Source organism: Lutjanus erythropterus, chromosome 9, assembly GCF_056507025.1.
Source record: "Lutjanus erythropterus isolate fLutEry1 chromosome 9, fLutEry1.hap2, whole genome shotgun sequence".
In the NCBI taxonomy this organism is placed as follows: Eukaryota; Metazoa; Chordata; class Actinopteri; order Lutjaniformes; family Lutjanidae; genus Lutjanus; species Lutjanus erythropterus.
Genome location: NC_139325.1, coordinates 38,991,582 through 39,008,367, shown reverse-complemented (window position 1 = coordinate 39,008,367; position 16,786 = coordinate 38,991,582). Strand labels below are relative to the sequence as shown.

General features: G+C 40.7%; 1 long non-coding RNA gene across 1 annotated transcript in view; it reads left to right on the top strand.

Moving 5' to 3' along the window:
- LOC146322152 (uncharacterized) overlaps positions 1-16,786 on the top strand; it is a 46,763-nt gene that overhangs the window by 9,448 nt on the left and 20,529 nt on the right. The window contains exon 2 of the long non-coding RNA XR_014771428.1: positions 12,624-12,696. This is a non-coding gene — a long non-coding RNA (uncharacterized LOC146322152). The remainder of the gene's footprint in view (positions 1-12,623; positions 12,697-16,786) is intronic.

Sequence of the window (16,786 nt, the reverse complement as noted above, 5' to 3'; positions counted from 1 at the left end):
TGTGTTTTTTAACTGTGTCCTTGTAGAGTGAAATCCAGGACAAATGCAATGCTCCGAGTTCATGTAAAGAAGTGTTGTTTCTGGGAAAGAAGTCTCCATTCCTGCGGCTGTGGAGCAGATCTACACAACAGCGGGAGATGCAAAGTAATGTGCCATAAGAGTTTTTTTGGCAGAGTGAGACTGAGGCACTGAATATCTGATCAGATTTTTTTTTAGGTTTCTCTTTTGATAATCCGTTGCACAGCAATTGTCTGGCTTGTCACATCTTGGCTAAAGCAATTAGGCTGACTGCAGGAGGGAGGGGGTCTGCTGCTTAGATACTATAGAAGTAATTCTGAGTTATGATCATGTCTCATTGTTGCCTATTGCAGTTTTTCGAAATGAGAATTTTTATGGTCCTGAAACGTGAAATGAAGCAGGAAATTAAAAACCTAAGATAAGCCCTTTTTTCTGTCCTCTTCATCCAAAGTTGCTGCCTTCACGCAGTAATGCCCTATCATATCCCATTCCTGCTCTGCACGCGCTTGGAAGGTGACAGGTATTCACATATTTAATTTATTTAAGTGTTCAGAGAAAGTATGCAATGTTTTTTTTTTTCAGAATTATCGCACGGCTTTTCAGCAGGAAATGGTCTCTCTTCTCAGTGGTGTAATTTGACATGCGTACCTTCAACGGGGGACCTAACTGCATCTAATTTCCAAACTTTCCAAATATAGCAGCGCTGTTTGACCTTGTTCCTTCAAAAGTTGGCCAAGTCCCGTCGCACCTCCTGCACCGTGCCCACTTTGAATGGACGGCGTGAAGTTAAACTTAAAAAACCACCTAATTTTAGGTCAAAAGGTTCATTGATGGTTTATAAAACTCAGATTGGATTCCCAACTCGCCTGCTCCCTCAGGCTCTTTATCCGATTTCTTATGCATGCACCCTGTGCTCTGCTGATAGGAATTGTGGCTGATTTTCCACAAACAACACTCTGCGTACCCTTGTGCTTAAATCTGGAATGTGTTAAATTTAGAACGCGCAGTGCTTCTTTTAAGATTTAACTCTGAATCCCTGTGCCTGAATGTGTATGAAGTGTTTTACCTGCGTGCAAGCATTAGGAGGCCGGCTGCTGGCTGTTTATAATCTATACTTCAGCTCTCACGCTATTATTTGTGTATATTTTAGTGGTCACCATATGTGCAGTGGATATTTGGCTTGGACGTGGTGTAAGATAAGTCTGCTCGCCCACACTTAGCTTGGTCATTTTCCTCCGTTTCTCAGAACTCCAGGCTCGTTTCCATCGAACCGAGGCTATTTTTAAACTGGTCTTTAGGGGGGAGAGCGCAGGGGTTTATCGGGGGGTTTCAGTTAGTGTCATATGAATCCAAACCGGGCAGCGGTCCAGGGTGAGTAAAACACACCTCCTCCTCCCCTACAGTGCCCTGAACTCTTCCCATTCCAAGAGAGATAGTGTGTGTGTGTCTCACTTTATTAACCATGTGTTGACTCACTCCTGCAGCTGTGTGTGTGTGTGTGTGTGTGTGTGTGTGTGTGTGTGTGTGTGAGTGTGAGTGGGAGGGAGGGAGGGAGGGTGCATGGATGTGGTCAGGAAAAAGTAATTGATTCCTCACAGATGCATCATGAGTCTGTCTTGAATGCTTCAGCACTGATGCAAAAAAAGTTTTATTTGGGATTTTAAAATAGCGCTTTCTTATTTCAGCCTGTTTATTTTTAATTGAAATGAATGCACGGTACAAACAGCTCAACTGAAATTAATGTTTTTTTTTTATCTACCAATAAAAGTACAGATTATTTTTAGATTAATTTGAGAAAAAAATCTGAAAAAAGGTAAAAAATGTTTTTGAGAAGCTAATAGAGCAGCAGCGATTTGTCATTTGTCACTTTAAGAAAATAAATGCTTTTTGAAAACAGATTATTCATTTGAGTAATTCTTGAAGCAAACACACAAAAAAAGAAACATTTGCTGGTTCCAGCTCCTTAATTAAGGATTTGCTGTTTTTCTTTGTAAATTATTACAGCAAATGAAAAATCTTTGGGTTTTAGACTGTTGGTTAGACAAAAGAAGAAGCTTAAAACGCATTAATCAGTAGTCTAGAAATGGCAGTTATTGCGCCTCATTTGGAGGAAGTATTTATTCAATAAGGACACTTAAAATGAGAAAAACTGATTTATCAATTGTTAGTATTTTCAACAGTTAGTTAAGGAAAATGTGCAAATGAATTGTTAGCTGCAGCCCTAGAAGCAAAGTTAATTTCTCAAAATGCTTCTTTTAAAATCAGATAAAACCATCAGATCCTCACCGAACCGGAATAAGAAATGAATAATGACTTGTTTCATATCTATAGACTAAATATTAATTGACTAATTGTTTCAGCACAAAAACTAACACATGTAAAACACATTGAGGACGATGAGGCATGCTGTAAACAAACTGTTACCTCAACCTGCCGGTTTTCGTACATCTGCTGTTTTCAAAAATGATTTTAGAAATTAATAAATAGGACATTTCGTGGATGTATATAATTATGTCACTGTGAATGTGGTCGGTAAGAAAGCAGATTGAAATGAAACATGTCTTGTTGGGCTGAGGGATACGGCTTATAAATAATACCTCAATATTTTGTGATGCAATATTTATCTCGATATACACATGGTGTACCTTTAATGGTGCAAACACAAAGGAAATCTTCCATCACAATATTGATATAACATTGGCATATTGCCCATTCCTAATTTTTTAGCATGCTGAATCAAAGTCAACATGTGAATTAACTTGAGATTCTGAGCCCAAGTGTTGACTGTATGTGCCTGTCTTTATGTTGTGATACACAGCAACCAGATCAATACTGACTCGTCTGAAGCCTGTTATTGTACATCAAATATGTGCTGCAGATGAAAAGGGTCAAATTGTCAGAAAATTGGATTAGAGTCCAACTGTGATCCTCCAAACATGAGCACAATCTCAGAGTAATCGCCGATGATAATTTTAGCCGTAATTGTGCAGCTGTGTGTGCGTCTGACTGCAGAGATGTGGATGGCTGCTTCGGGGCTGGAAAACATTTTCATTAATTTACTGTGAGGCTGTTAACTTATTTCCGCCAAAAAGAGAGACACAAACACAACAAAACACCTCCCACTCAGTCACACAGGCCTCTCTTCTCTGGTCCGGCGGATGAATCCTCGTCTGCCGCTTGATCTCTCCTCGTTGCTTTTCCTGCTTTTCCTCCTCGCCTTCGCTGGTTCTCCCCCGAGGGGCAGTTTCTGGTGACTGACGGCGCGAAAACGGACTCGGGGTAAACAGTGCACCCACTACCAAACCATGCTATTGCTTTAATGTCACAACTCAATGACAGCTGGGTGAAAGAAATAAGGGGGCAACACACACACTTTCACTTCAGGACGTGTCTGAAGCTGACAGTAGCCCTCCAGCAAAACACAGACTGTCTGCATTGGTGGGCCTGCTGCCACAGGTACCAACAGGATGAAATGTCAGGAAGTCCAGTTTGAAGGTTATCAGACACAAAGACACACAAAGCTGTTCATACACCTCTGAGGCAGGATTTTACAACTTAACAGACGGCAATAATTCACTTTTGTGCTGCGTGGAAAGTCACAAAGAGTTCAGCTAGTATAGACCCCTGCATATATCTGCTTGATAAGTGTTGCAACCCGGTTCAATATGGCAGATTGCTCTCTGAGTAAGTCAGCAGCGAAAGCCTGGAGTCCAGCTGGTCTGCGGTGCGTTTACTTACTACGTAGTGAGTTATGCACGGCCCTCCCAGCGCGTTGCTGGATGATGTTGCTCTGTGCTGTGGCAAAAGTTATGAGAGGACCAACTTTTTTTTTTCTCGATGACTCATCGTGTCACAGAAATCCAGCCAGGTTCACAAACTCATTCATGTGTAGTTCAAGTTATTGTAAAAATAGGTTTAACACTCAGTGGCCAGAAGTGTACGACAGAGTTCAACATTAACCACAAGAAGTTGCTCTGTGGCCACCAAATACTCCATGTAGGTGGCAAAGTGTCATTCCCATACCGGGAGACTTTGCCAACACGACGTAACAGTTCCACAAACATACCGACTCCTCTGTGTCTTTTAGTTTTACATTGTACGAAAACAGTAACAGTACTCGTTGGCTAGCTACCAATATGTTTGGGCCACTGAAGTATGGGTTTACTAAGTCTACTCAAACTGCTAACAGAAGAGCCAGAAAAAGGACCAAACGACAATTAAAAGTTTAATAGTGAATGAAAGCAGGAGTTTAAGTGGGAAGAATATAACGAGGGCTGTGACTAATGATTCTTTCCATAAACTATTAATCTGTCAATGATTTTTTCATTCAGTCGACTAATAGTTGTTAGTTTTAAAATGTCAGAAAATTATGAAAAATGTCATTTAGTGTTTCCCAAAGCCTAAGATGATGTTCTCAGATGTCTCGTTTTACTCACAACTCAAAGATATTCAGTTTACAGTTGTAGAGGAGTAAAATATAAAATGAAAATCTAAAAATATTCACATTTAAGGAGCTGAAATCAGAAAGTTTTGACTCAAACCAATTAACAAAATAGTTGTTGATTAATTTAATAATCAATTAATATTCAACTATTTGTTGCAGCTTTAAATATAGGAGGATATAATGTACTGTGGTGCGTGCCAACAGTTTATTCTGCTCGCTGACAAGTCGAGCTTGTTTTTCAAGAGAAACAATGTCTTCAGGAATTCAAGAGGAAATCGGACAACACAAGTGTCTCAGTAAAGAAGGCTTCAGTTCTGTATCGTTTTTACATAACTTTACATTTTGCCATCAGATTTAGGGGCTTGGTGCTTGACGATATTTGTGTCTACCCTTGTATGATCTTCTGAAAGTGAATGTTTTTACATAAGTTGAATATCATAAACATCAGACTTATTGTTCCTTCCCCCACTAAACCATGAAGAAAGTGATGTGAAAACTCCCAGTGTTGTCAACAATGAATTCTTTGTATAGTCCAGCATGAAGTCCAGCTCTTATTTATTTACGCACGTCACTCATTTACAGTCAGATATTTTCTTTACTGGCAATAACAGAAAGCTGTAAAATGAAGTGTAACAAGCAAGATATATGACCACCAATATGCCCGCAGAATTAAAAGAAATATTATTAAAATCACAATCAATATGGCCAAATGCAACATTATAATGAAGTGCTGTGGTGCTTCAATAATGCCCTGGCCTACAAATATTTTTCTCTAGATGTAAGAAAACATGTTCCCACTAATTGTCAATCATATTGAAATATCTGGATGAATGGCGTGGTTAAAAAGGCGCATTACAATGATTTTTAAAGTGTAGTGGAACAAAGAGAGTTATAATATGGTTACCAATAAACTTAATTTCCAGTTATTATCAGTAGTACAATAGATACTGTCACTCACTCAGCCATCACCATAAAGCTCCTGTAATACATATGTAAAAATCTAATTATGAACAGCCCATACATTAACATCGTTGAGCGATGAATCCTGCCTGTCCTTGAATTTCCAATTTCCAAAACTGTACTTACTGAATAATTGGACGCACAGATATTTCAGAGAGAAAAAAAAAGTTTTGTGCAAGAGATGTGGAATTACATTTAATCAAATCTCTTGTGCAGGTTTCATTGACTGTTTAATGGAAATCATGAGTCATTTAACAAGCACCAGCACCCCCGCCATGATCTGGTGCACTTCCCGCAGCGAGCTCCACTTCGGTGTTTGCTGCTCGTCAGTCAAAGCTCCTCTGATGTGAAAATTAAATGCGTAAAGAAGAGGGGAGACTGACTGCTCTGTGCCCAACATGTGCCGGAGACACAGGTCAGCTACTGTGTCGAGGCGGTCCATTCACCAGGAAGATCTTTTTAATTAGGCTATGTTCTTTTAATTAACCAGCCAGCATAATGTCTGTGTCCATTTGTCACCCCTGCTTTGCTCAGGCGGAGCTGGGTGAATATACCCTCTTTTGTCTCCTCGCGGTTCCAGAGGTCCCTGCTTCCTATTATACTTCCTCATTCACTGAAATGTATTTTTCTTCTTCTCTTTTAGATTAGCATGATAATACCCCATGGAGGGGAGGGAAAGTGGTGAAGAGCTATTGCGGGACTGCTCATCAGATTCACTGTGTGCAAGACCGTGGTTATTATCATACTGAATGCACCATCAGTTAAACTAACAGCCTGAATTCCGACATTTATCTCCAATATCATAGACCGACTGTCAATTGCACAGGGAGCACAATGGCAAATTATGGGTTATGTCTTGCTCCTTGGAGTCTGGATCTTTCCCCAGTGTAATTACGCTATGCTAATCCCCCCCCCCCCCACCCCCACCATGCACCTCCCATGACAGAAACAAGGCTTCCCAACTGTTTGAATGTTACAGACTTGCGTGAAGTGAAATATGAGTGAATAAATGTGTTGGTTTGCGTACTGGCGGCGCCCACGAAACCTGAGCACTTCCTCTGTGTCTCCCTTTGGCTTTGGGGCATTGAGAAGGGGTGGTGGTTGGTGGAGGGGGGGGGGGTGGAGAAAAGGCTCAGCTGGAGCTTGTCGCTGTGTTTCCAGAGACGGGGTCGGATGCAGGTCAGGCCACCTTGAACTCCTCAGCTGGATTTATTGTGTCGGAGGTGGACAGGGTCAAGCCGCGCTCCTCCCCTGACTCCCCCCCCTCAGCACGAGGACTTTGTTAGCGTCGGACATGGGGCACAGACAAATCCCTGTCACGCTCTCTGAGGAGAACCCTGCAGGGGTCAGAGGTCATGAGTTAAGGGGGTGGGGGTGGGCGGGCGTCCCTGTGGCACGACTTGAATACTGATTGATTTTCTCGAGTGTGTGTCGAGGGAGGGAGAGGGGGGTCAAGCCACTTACCCCTACCCCGTGTGGCGATGTGGAGTGAGGGAACGCGGTACAAAGGAAGAGGAAAGACACTCGGAGTCACAACATGCCTGACTCCTCTGCCCGCCTGTGTCTCTCAGCGGGTGTGTGTTTTCACTTTCCCTGAAACAAGACACTCGACCACATGTTTTCCTTTAATAGACAGCTGAGTGGAGAAAAGGGCAGGAGTGTGGTCTGTTTGCCAGATGATCACTGGGTTGTTGGCATTTGGTGGAAGACAGAAGAGGCCACACTCCACAGTTCCTCTGCTAGATTTATTAGTTGTTGTTCAAAAATGCGCGACCGTGGTGGCCAATGACGGTTATATCAATCACTCAATTAGCGCGGTTCAAAGTGCTTTACAGGTGACTTATGAGCTAAAAGGAAATTCAATAGTCACACAACCAGAGTCTGGTTTTTTGTATTTTTGGCCATCGTTCCCATCTGAAATTACAATGTTACAGTTAACCTGGTTAATTTTAGTGAATTGATAAGATTAGGGAAGAAGTAGCATTGCTTAAAAAGAGTCACACTGATCACACAAGTTTTTAAATAAAACCTGTATTTGGGAGAGAAAATAAAGGCCAGGGGTAGAATTACTACCTAAGCTGGATGCTTAAATCAGGGCTCAACTGATACTGGATTTTCAGAGCCAATACCAATATAAGGGAGTAAAAAAGCCAATATTCTTTATTCAAAGTATAATACACAAAATATTGAATATGTACAAAAACACATTTTTTGCAATGATACTTCCAAGGTGGTTAACACTTTGTGACAAAGAGACGTATGTAGGATATTTTACTGTTTAACCATAAACTTTATTGTCCAGAATGATAACAAATAGAAGACAGTAAGATATGGTTATCATTTTTTTCTTCCTGATACTGATTGCGACACCTGAACTACGGATACAGATCTGATACCGGTGTGTTTTAAACAAAACAAAAACCCTGTATGATGTTTGGGGTTAATAAATCCTGTGGTGTTGGTTTGGTTCATGGACACTTTGATGCCAGAACCAGCATTTTAGCATCTACACTGCAGAACAACCCAAATGTATTAACCCTAAAACGATCAAATATACACAGAAAACTGCCTATAAATAAAAAAATATCTGCCTTATATTCTGTTTAAAAAGTTTTCATATTGGTCCAGTTGCTATAACCGTGACAGTTTACAGACCCAACTCTGGGGCTGAGCTCTAAAATACTAACTGTGGTGCATTTTTGCTGAACAATGAGAGGTTGTGACCAACATTTTGAGTGCCACATGATGTGGTTTATATAATCCATCTGTTCACACCTTATTGTGGCGATTGTTGCTGTGCTCTTAGATCTAGGTATTACTTTGAATACATGATAGGTATGATGGTCAAGACTATGAAAAAAGACTCAGAATAGCAATAAAATATGATTTTCCTTGAAACCAATTCCACTGATAAGACAATAGAAAATTTATAAATATATATGTAAAACAGTGGCAGACTTAAGTACACAAAAAGAAGAAATATTGAAATAAAAGGTCAAGATGTGATTAAAAGCAAAAAAAAATCCTATATAAGGAGTAAAAAAAAGAAGATTTTGCAGTAAGTCAGACATTGTACTGTATGTTACTGGCTTCACTCTTATTTCTTCTGTATTTAATTAAAATTTAATCACCCTCTTTCAGGGTAATTTTTCACCTTCAGCCAATTAGACATTAAATTATATATGGTGTGTTTTTTTTCCCATTAGTGCTCAGAGGTTTGACTTTTTCAGAACTTCTGACATATTATGATATTTGAGCAGCGGCCTATAGTTCACGTGCGTCTAATTCTGATTAATTTCCAGAGGACAACTGTAACTATGAATAAAAAGTTCGTCCTTATCCAGTATCTGCAATGCCATGATGCCATTTAAATGTCTCTCGTCTCCTCAAGTAAAACAGAAAAAGGTCACAAAGAAGACTGAAACCGTGAACTCATCATCACATTAAAACCTGAATTTTTCCCTATCAGGGTGGCGGTGATATTTGAAGGCCGACTTTCTGCATGAAGAAGCACCAAACTTCACAGGATCGTCGTGTCCCTTCGTTGAACCTCTGATTAAAGACATTTAGAAATCTGATATTAAATGGAGCTCTGATTGAGACTGACTTGGAGTGAATCCATACAGTAGCCAAACTTGTTGGTTGATCAAGTTGTTGATCTCAGCCTTTAAGCTTTGAGAGCTTATTTTCCAGCAGTTAATCCATTTTGGACTGTTCCCCCTGTGGCGCTGCAATATTTTCTGTTCTCAAGCCAAAAAAAGAAGCGTGAGACCTATTCGGTTGTTTGTTTTGTTTCTGGGTTACAAATGATACAAGTCATGGATGTGAATTACGTTGATTAAACAGTAAAGAAATCTACTCATTTAAAAACATATTTGAAATTAAAACCTCTTTCAATTTCCACATCGTCAGCTACACGTAGAAAAGAGACCAATAATGAGGAGGTAATATTCCCATGGCCACAGATTGAAATTGTTTAGTTAAGGTTTGCTGGGAGAGAAAAATAAGAAATAAGAGCTAAAAAGAAAGGAAGCAAGTATGAAAGTTTTTGTAAACAGGGCTGTGATGATAACTGCATTACCACAGTGCTGCGGCCATGTGACGCCTCCTTCCAGTTTAATTTAATTACGGTCATCACCACAAATTTTATTTTGAAGGGTTAATCTCATATTGAGATCAGTGCATTGATCTATTAATACACCCAAGAATCAGAGTCATCCTCCGATTTGTTGACAGATGCAACCCAAGGCATTTTGGGATTGCCAGTGGGTGGCTAAGACCGATTCGGTGCTGGATTTCTCATTATGGATTTGTTTTACTGCATCTCTAAAAAAAGACACTGCAGTTCAACGCTGCATCACAAAGCTTCTGAAAGAGATGAGATTGCACAGGTGCTGCTAACATTAAGCTAACATTATCTTAATGTTAGCCTTTCCTGCTCAGCTTACTTTTGGAGAAACACCTTGCAACCTCTAGTGTTCATTTACTTGACTAAGAACTCGCTGCTGAGTTTAAGTTTTCTGTTTTCCGAGCAGCATCGACAGTCTCCCGTTTCAACAAAGTCCACTAAAACGGAATTATTAAGGCAGCTGCAGTAAACCTCCAGTAAGAAAAAATCCATACCATCACAGCCTTATTTATAAAGTGGCTGACCAGTATATCTTAATGGTATTGAGCTCTGGATGATCCAGTGCAGCTGATCCTCAGATCAGATCAGGCACCCTGGAGTTTTGATCTGGGATGATGAGCGACTAAATCTTCCTACAGTGGACTCAGTTGATTAATCAAACTGCGGCCAGGGAAGTATTAACAGGGCGGGGAAGTATGGGCTGAGAGTTTTTTCTGAAGATATTGGCCGCTTTAGCCCTCTATTTGTCATGTAAACCACACCCTGCTGGTTCTTGTAGTATGTTCAAATAAACAGTCATCAACAAGTGCTAATCATTCCTTCCCTGCATTCCTCTGAACACATGTTGTGTATTCTCACCTTGTTAATAGGAGCTGACATAATCAGAGAGGTTGTGGAATCATCTCTTATCCAAGCATTGTGTATCCATTTGTCGATGGAGTCGTTCCGCAAGTGTGAGGTTTGAAGAATCAATGCATCCGTAAACAATTCTGCAGGTTACGTAGGCTAAGAGCTTGAGGTAGCCCAAGCAAGCAAACAAGCAAAACAAACATCCGGTCCAACGGTTCCGAGGCCAAGGATTGATTGGATTATGCTCTCAGTTGCAGCTCCAAGTTGAGGTTTGGAAATTGTTCACATTGAAGGGTAGTGTTTTTGCATTTCGTCAGGAGTTGAGTCTGAGCCCGGGCCTGGACCGGAGTGCTTTGGTCAGGGAGTCGTTCCTCCTTTTTCATTCTCTTCACTTGGTCAGAATAGATTAATGCTTCACTGTTAAATGCAAACCTCCCTCAGTAATTTGTTTTGGTCAGGATTTTCCATTTGTGCATAATTAAAAATATAACTTAGTCTGTTTGGCTCTTCAGTTTTGTTTTTCTGTGTTGGCACCAATCCCCGCACAATAGTATTGACTCGTGAGGCTTGCAAAATCTAACTTCACCCTCCTCTGTCCTCCGTTTTGTGCCCTCTAGCTGCTAAATTACAAGAGGATGATGATGATGATGGAAGACATGTTGGCACGATTCTAGCAGATGGCCAGCTGATCTACGTTACTGAAATCCTTCTCGGTTCTGCTATAAAGCACAAATGCACTCTGCTAAATTAATCAAGATGCATTTAGGGGCAATTTGTAGTCTGGGAACTTTAAGTGCTTCAGAGATAGTCTGGAACCTTTGTTGAGCCTGCACTGGAATTTGTTTTCCCACAAGGCCTTATCTGCCTTTTTGATGTTTTTGTGTGTTTTTTTTCCCAGGCAGCACTGTAAGTTCAGAGCTGATCTGTTAGTTCCCGCAAATGGTGAGCACAGACCCTCGTCCGTCAACGTTTCACTCTAACCACTGAAACAAGAAAATAATGACAATGTGCCCAGTGGTATCACGCTACCCAGGATAGGCTGTTATTGATACACAAAACAGCAGTAGTACTTTCCATCCGGGGCTTGTGGTCCTTCTGTCAAAACAAAGAACTTGAGAGCACGGAGGAGAAAAATAAGCGGGCGAGCTGGCTTTGCCTTAACCTTAACTGAACTATCATCAGCATGTGGCTGCCAGCTGGTGTGCTCACTAATCCAGAGGCTGCTGCCTCTGCAAGTCTTCCTGGGCTCCGCTACTTGAAATGTGCTCGGCTTGAGGTCAAAACCTTCATCATCACCATTTGTCAGAATTAGTCTTTGTGCTGATCAGGATCCAACTAGGTCATTGCATTTCAGAGCAGTCAGAGCTTAATAGACAGCTGTCTTCAGGTTCAGGTATGAAGATGTTGCACAGAAAGTTGCTAACAGAGATTTTCTCAAACAATAGCAAGATAAATGATTTTCTAAAATTCCAAAAACTATGACTGCTTATTCTGATGTCTTTTACAATTTGAATTTGGCACATAGCCGAAAGTCCTCTGTGGTTGCGCATAAGATTGAACCCCTGATTGCTTTTTTTATGCTTAATGTTCAATTGAAAACTAATCAGCGGCCTGTATGGAGCAGGAAATTAAATACATTTGCTATATGTTCAGGACTCGGTTTATTCACAAGCAGAGAAAATTGCTTATCAAGCTCAGTGAGGTTGTCACTTACTCACAAATGTACCAAACTTTTTTTTTCCATTAGTTTGCAGATGAAATGTGGGTATTTTTTTATTATTAATATTGTGTCAAGTTTAGTTTAGGTTTGTGCACTGGCAAGGTGAAGAAGAAGTTTTTCTTGGAGCAGACTGCGAGAGCAGATTGTGAGCTGAGATGCCATCATCAGATTTGGCTAGTTGGAGCTCTGGGATTTGTCAAAAGATTTTGTTCACTTATTGCAACCTGTTGTCATGCAGACATCACCAAGCGAGTCTCTTCCCTGGAGTTCAAAGCAAATTGGTTCAGAGTTTTATGTCACCTTTTGGCATTTTCCCTGATGAAAGTGAATCGTATCTATTGTATAAATAGTATATAATAGTCTGTCATCGTTATTCGTATTTTAAACTTGGGGCTCTTTGAAGAAAAACACATGGAGGCTTAGGCTGCATCGCTGTAAGCTGTCCTGCATTATGTCACAGACAGACACAGATGTAATAGTGATCTCTTATTTTTCCTTCACAGATACACTGACAGCTGCTGTCTCAACCAGCCTGCTATACTTACCTGCTTGGCGGATCGCTGTTTGAAGGCTAAGGTACAGTACAAATGCAGTTCCCTTCTAAAGTTGAAGATGATTTGATTTGGGGAGGCTTTGAGTCTTTTCACTGATCTTTCAAATGCAGTGTTTAGATTGAATTGGAAGAAATCTGAGGTCTACTTTCAGGAGACGTCCACAGGGGCCGCTTAATTAATGGTTGCTTTGTGGAAATAGTGCTAACGAAGCGGCTTTTTAAATTAGATATCGTCTACTCAATTACTTATCTACTCATTTTGATCAAATGTCAGGAATTAGCTTTTAAATATTTGGCACACATTTGTGAAGTGTTGTCTTCAACCAAGGACAAACTTGAGAGAGTGAGTGTCACAGTGCTTTGCTCACTGTTCATTACACTGAGTTGATTACCATTTTAAAGGCCCTGAAAACATATTTTCTCAATCAGTTTATTACTAGGTGTGATGGTGTCCTACATAAACACACTTTCTGCTGCCAAAGTTGGATCGGTTATTGCACATGGGAAATTTTTGTGTTTATGTTTCTGCCTGAGCTCTTTTTGCTGGCTTGAAGTTGGTGAGGCTCAGTTTATCTCAGTTTATGAATCTGATGACAATGTTGGGGTTGATTGCAAATCTTGGCAGGTTGCTGTCAATTAAATCTTATTAATCGACTTGATGAAGTGGATTAATTTTGTTTTTTTAAACTCTTAATAATAAATAACACCTAAAGATGTGTTATTCTAAACTTTAACTTTCACTGTTACTTATTATATCATGATAATTTCATGTTACAGAGAACTACTTTATTAGATTTTATGATGAACAACCATGAGGGGGAAAACTGGCCTCAGATAGTGTCTTTCTGTTTCTCCACAATGGAATTCAGCCAATGGGCGGTGGTGATAAGGCCCTAACACAATATCACAATATTTCAGGGTGTTATGCGATAATGATCTTCTAGATGATATGACAATATACTGAAAGATGTTCTTGTTTTAGAAGAGCTGATGAGCTCTCCTTGCAGGATTTTTGTCTCTCCTCGCACTCAACCAGCTGCTCCTGCGTGAGATGCTGTATTGTTTCTGCATTTATCGCAATATATATTTGTTATATTGCAATATTGCATGAGTTTTCTTTGGAGTTTGGGAAAAAACGTTATTTTGCCATGACTTAACGAGGAAATTAAGCTCATCTTAGCTCTTGGATTTGAAGGTGTATGGTTGTATCTTTGTGTTTAATAAGGAAAATAGATGAAAGAATGGTTAAGTTTATTTTGTTAATTGAACCCAGTGAGCATTTGTTGCGTACATGACATAGCAAACTTTGCGCTCGGATGCATCTCCGAGCTCGTGCTTGGGAGGATGAGAGGTGGTGACAGTGGCCAGTTGGAAAATTTGAACATATCGCCCAACCTTAAGGGACACGAACCCTACTTTTGTGGAGTTTTCCTTTATGCAACCCAATGATCCAAGGCTATATGCCTCACAGATGGTAGTCCAAGACAGAACTGTTATTTTGGGGTTCATAAACAAACTTAACTACCTACAATAGTGAATGGTTGGTGAGTACACTGCATGCTAATGAAGTGCACACAGCTGGTTGAGGTTTTCCAGTGAGGTGGCCTCTGTTGTGAGGTTGTCAGGTACTTGAAGCGGAAACAACTGCAGAAATGTGTTGAGAAACTTGTAGAATCACCGAGACGCTATTGTGTCTGGCCGGCCATTTCCCCAGTGAGCTTGAATGTGGACAGTAGAGGACAGGGCCAAGGAGCGCCGATGACAGGACGCCTCATGGGACGGCTGGAAACAGATGGCTGGCCAGATGCAGGCCTGCTGTGACCTTGAATGCATCTGAAGGTAAAACCAGCAAAAATGTCTCAAATACTGGTGACAACAGACAATACAGCAGGAGTGGCAGCGCTGTGTTTTGTAATGTGCCGTTTGACTCTTTAGTATGCCAGGAGATGTTACTGTGTTGTATCAGTGTGTGATCACGCATACAGTTAATTTTCCTTGGTTTGTACCTCATCAGAGAAGTTAACCTTTTTAGGCTCGTTCTAATTCGGTTTGTTTTGGTTCACGCTGTTCGACTGCAAGTGAACCATAGCTTGTAAACACAAGATTCATGGACAGAGCTTTTAGTAATTGGGAAAAGTTCTGGTAGCCTCTCACCCTGCAAAGTTTGAGGATTTGTTGTTGCAGAAAAGTCAAATTGTGCAACTTTCTGAGCATGACAGACTCAGCTCTTTCCCATAGTTTATTTTTATTATCAAGTAATCTGATGATCATATTCTTTGCTAATCAGTTAATGCTTTGTGGTGACCATGCATTCAGAGGCAGGTGTTGATTTGATGATCACGGGAGAGGAGTTGTCAGACCTGATCTTCTGATCATTTTGAAGTGTTTTCAGGCAGTGTGTTAGGCATGCCTCTGCAGGTTCGCACCTCACTGTGTGTGGGTTGTATTTGTTTATTGGGTTAGGCCAGTGGCTCCCAAGCGTTGTAAATCCAGGTGTGCCGTGGGATTTTGTGACAGCCAGACATTATTGTTGCGATCACCAAATGTGAAAAACATGAAAAATGTTATTAATGATTTTTTTATTTGCTATATCGGTGCTTCATACACACTCATTCCCCAGAACAGAAGCAAATTCTATACCCTTAAAAATTTATTAAAATTAAATTCAAAATTAAAATTATTTAAAAAAAAAAGTGAACACCAGTTTTCATTATTTGCACAGTTGCTGGATGGTGGGAGTTACTAGAGTGTGACAGATCAAAGGCTCTGATTGATTGACACCTTTTTTTCCCCTGCTCTCTGGTAACTCTGCCTCTGATTGGCCAGTTCTCATAACCTCTTTTGGTTAGGTTCAGTATACTGGTGTGACTTGGAAGTTTGGCTCGGTCTGTGGTGTGTCTTCAGCAGTAAATGTTTGACAACTACTGGGTTAAATGTAGATTTGGTTGTTGTATGTATTTTTTCCCGATACCAGTGCAAAAAACGATGCTTGTAAAACCGTACTGGTTCCTGAACAGATATTTAAAAAAACAAAGAATTGAGCAATATATTATCTGTTAACAGTTTACTTAAATATTTAAATGAAAAACCCTTAAGAAATTTGCATAACAAAGTCACATAATTAATAAAGCCCAACTGAAACTACACTAACTAAAAGCTACCAAGGCACATTCATATTTAGTTAATTTTGGAGCCCCCACCTCGGACAAGAGTGAGGGTTTCCACTGTAGTAACCACAAAATGGTTACTGTCATCACCACATCTACTTTTTCATATCAATGCTTCCCATCTACAGGACCTGGGAAGCAGGTCTGCTTCCAAGTGTGTCGCCAGATGCTTCCCACCTTTATATGCAATGTTCTTAATGCCTTTTTTTTGCACGTCCCACCCACTGCTGGAATCTGTTAAAGTGGAACACAGCCACAGCCGGCCACGGTAGCAACAATCTAAAGGAAGGCCACCTGTTGCCAGAGCCGTGTAAAGAGAGTGCTGCTGTAATGTTGACGAGTGGTCTGTTGATGTGGCAGCTATTTCAATTAGCATCTCTGGCATGTGGCACTGGAACAAGCACTGTAGTCTGTGTTATGATTCGGTCCATTAGGTACTAGTTGTATAGGAATAGTTTTAAGCAGTTTTTGTTACCCAACCCCAGTTAGATGACATTTACAGTCGACAGTTTTGATTCGAAGCTGTAGAAGAAGAAGTAATATCGTGATTAAATATTACAAAGTGAAATGCTAATAAAAACACCTGGTCAGACGGGGTTCTGTGGTCGATTGTTGCAAGAAATTGCACTGTTCTTTTAAGTTAGTGAAGTTTACACAGTCACTGACTGAACAGTAGTGATCTTTTTGTCAATACCAGAAGAGATACATTCCTAATGCAATTCAGGCAGCAGACTGTGAAGCAAACGCCACCAGCAGCCTGATATTGTGCGGGCCTCTGGGGCTTTGAGCCCAGCAAAGGGAGAGGCATGATCAGAGCTGGGAACTGGATGGTGGGGTGGGATGGTGGGGGGGGGGGGGGGCGCTGTGAGAAATAAGAGGAGATGGAGGAGGGTAGAGGTGTCAGGCGTATAATTGGGGTGAGGAGATCTCTGGGGTGGATAGAGGG